The sequence below is a fragment of the Petaurus breviceps genome, unplaced genomic scaffold (assembly GCF_028583685.1).
Source record: "Petaurus breviceps papuanus isolate PSGF00001 unplaced genomic scaffold, PetGlider_PUasm1.0 90281, whole genome shotgun sequence".
Lineage (NCBI taxonomy): Eukaryota > Metazoa > Chordata > Mammalia > Diprotodontia > Petauridae > Petaurus > Petaurus breviceps.
The window spans coordinates 933248-936495 of record NW_027187205.1 but is presented as its reverse complement, the minus strand read 5'-3'; the positions used below and the strand labels follow the sequence as shown (position 1 = coordinate 936495).

Here is a 3248-nt window from a genome sequence, read left to right as displayed (position 1 = left end):
GTCTCTTTCATAGAGAAAAGTAGGATCCTAATCTCTGATGGGTCACTAGGCATTCAAGCAAGGGCTTCAGGCTCAGGGCAGAAAGAGGAGATGGTATTTTTCATTTCAGCTGAGATGGATTGTCCCTCTCCCCAGCAGAGCTGATCAATCATTTCAGTCCACGGCCAGGGGACTGGAACAAGCTATGACTTTGGCAGCATGCCACCCAGGCTACAGAGAAACCTAAAATAGGAAGGGTTCATGCAGGGCTCTCCCCTTTTTTCTGTTCCCCTGGGCTTTGTATTGGTGCTACCTAAGGAAAATCTTCTCACCTTCCCTGGTTGTCAGGGAGTTGGAGAATCAATAAGATAGGTGTGTGTGTCAATGTGAGGTTATATGTCTTGGTTGTACCTGGTTTAGCCATGAATTTAAAAAACAAACTTAAAGAGCATTTGTCTTTGTAAAACAAAAGGAATAGAAAAGTTAAAACATTTGTTGTCCGAAAAAAGAGACCTATTCTAGGCTGGCCCACATTGTTTCATGCCGCTGGTCTAGCCCTGTTGGGAGGCCTGGGGCTGTCTTCAGTCAGGGAACTTTTTCTAGTGAAATGGGGATCAGGGAGCCGTTCATGGGCGTCTATAGGCTGTAGTCATATGGCAGCTCTTCACTGGCTTTGATGTCCCTCGAGGCAATGAAGATGAGATGAGGCATGCTGTCAATGTCAGTGTCGGGGAGTTTGGTTTGGCAATTACCACACTTGCTGTGATTGATGGTCTCCTGAGAAAATTTGCTTCTCGGGTGGCATTCACTCGGAAGGCTTTGTTCAACTAAAATGTGAGCACCGAAAATAGTACGCGTAGCAGCCTGTGGCAGGATCCTGAGCACAGAGACTTGTGCTTCTTGGTGCTAGTTATCCTGTGGAGGTCCCAGTGATACTCAGATCCACCTCTTGTAAACTGTTTTTGGTGGCAATCACTCCTCTGCCTTTGCCATCAATGATACTGATCTTCATGCCTTCTTACCTTCCATTTTCAATCAATTTGTCTCTTTTTTTCTTCTGATTGTAGTTTCGCTTTGCTTTTCTGGGAGTGACTTTTCAGTGACTGTGATCCTACTGAGTTTCAAACTGAGCTTTTCTCCTCAAGGTCTGCTTGGTTTTGAGGATGTTTCTTGGGGGAAGGGGTACTTTGCTCTGGTAGCACTGGCTGCAGTGGGCAGAGTCACAGCTTTGGGGTTTCCTGCAGCTACAGATTAGTGGTTTGGAAGGGCTCCAGAGACTCCCCACCTCAGGTCTTTGCATATCTGCTCTTCTGATTTCAGTGTTCACAAGTGTGTTGCCATTAATTCTTTTCTTTTCTCCTTTCTCAAGCAATTTAGTTAAGGCTTTCCTCTAACATTTGACACCATCGTGTGTAACAGAGTTTTCCTCCTGAAGTGGAAGACAAATTCCAGAGGATCTATGGGGGTTCATGTAGGAATAGATCTTGACTGGTCATAAATACATTCTCCCTTTTGGTTCTGTGCCACACCACAGCCCTTCTGTCCACACTCTCTGAGCTGGAAGCAAGGGCTGGTGCTCCTGTCCTGCTCCTCCCACTTCTTCCATCTCTTCGTGGGCCTTGGACATCTTCTTACCTTGGTAGAGGGGCTACTTGGACCCAAGGAAAGGTGGGGCAGGCTGGGCATCTTCCAACACAGTCCTGTTTAAAGGTTCTGGAAGCTGCTCCCCTCCCCCTTCCAGCTACCAGGTAGGAGCTAGAATAGGTCTTGAATTTTACCCTGAGTTCAAGTCATGCCAGATTTCCCAGAGAGCTATACCAGGGTTCTAAACAGGAATAGACCAGCCACACACCCAGAGAAGACTGAGGGCTTAGATAGGTCAGGAGTATAGTCACTCTGAACTTTCTGAGTCTTTCAGCTGTCTGGGGACAATTACTGTCTGCCAGAACATTACCCAAGTATGCAGCTATATTGCCTATTTGGAACTTGGAAAATCCAGGAGGGCAGTGATCAAATCATGCCCTTGATCTGACCACATAGGGTCCTAATATAATCAGGAATTATAGGAGGAGTCAAATAAGACAGAGGATCTGGAAATGACTTTTTAATTCTAACTTGTATTCTCTGGCTCTGGCTTTCAGAGCATCTTCCCCTTTGGGTCCTAAGGTTCTCTAAGGTATTATGCAGTGTCTCTTTTCTCTGCCATTGGCTCAAGATACTACTGGCTGTATTCCCACTCTCCACCCCACCATTTATTGAAGTGGTCAATAACTAGCACCCTAGTGTACCCCAGTTCCATTTAACCACTTAAGCTTAGACAACTTTTTCAAATGGTTATTTACTTTGACAGTATATATCAAGAACAAAGTTAAAAAATTCATTCACACACACATACACACACACACACACACACACACACACACACCAGTACCTCTAGGGAATACTCTCTTATATTTCCCTCAAAATTAGGCTCAAAACCTAGCTTGGTTCCTATATAACATTTATCCCACCAAGTTCATTTCCATAGATAACATTGCTGCCAGATGATTCCTAATTTCAGCTTTTGATGATATGGGTCCTACAGATTGTCCCTTCTTCCTAGAGTTATTGATGCTGAGCTGGAGCCAAGAATTCTGACTTGTAACTCCTTGTTCCCATCAAGCTAGAGATTCCATTTCCATCACCCATAACAAAGAAAACAAAACAATCCCTTTCTTTCTCCCCCGTGAAAAGGCCAAGAACAAAGGATTATTTATTTGGGAGCCATTTGGATTCGAAGGTAAAAAGCTCTATGGCACTTTCCCTTACAGCAGGCATGGTCTCTTACTGGAACCCATCATACCCCTAGAGTAAAGCTAAAGACACTGAAGCAAAGAGACTGTCAAAGCTTAATCAAACCTTTTTGAAGATCCCAAAAGTTTTGAATGCACAGCCAATAAATAAAGGTTCCTCCCATCTACAAGGTTATCCAACCAGAACTAGTTAGAAAATATCCACACATGTTCTACAGTCTAAGATACCTCTCTTACATATCATCATAATGGAAGAAGTTCCCTTGCACCTACCAAGTAGAGGTACTATCTGAGGCAATCTGTGCATTATATTGCTTTGATGATCTTAAAAGAAGAAAGGAAAGGGAGGAGGAAATGGACACACTAGAGAAGAAAAAGGGAAGAATGGAGAATCATCTTTCGTAACTGGAAGGTGCAATTAGAAATTTTTGCAAACAAGGAAGGGGTGTGAGAGTTTTGAACACTTACTTTCATCTG

General features: G+C 43.8%; 1 pseudogene; it reads right to left on the bottom strand.

Moving 5' to 3' along the window:
- Window positions 1-615: 615 nt before the first annotated feature.
- Window positions 616-2816, bottom strand: LOC138176881 (N-lysine methyltransferase KMT5A pseudogene; annotated as a pseudogene).
- Between the last annotated feature and the right edge of the window lie 432 nt (window positions 2817-3248).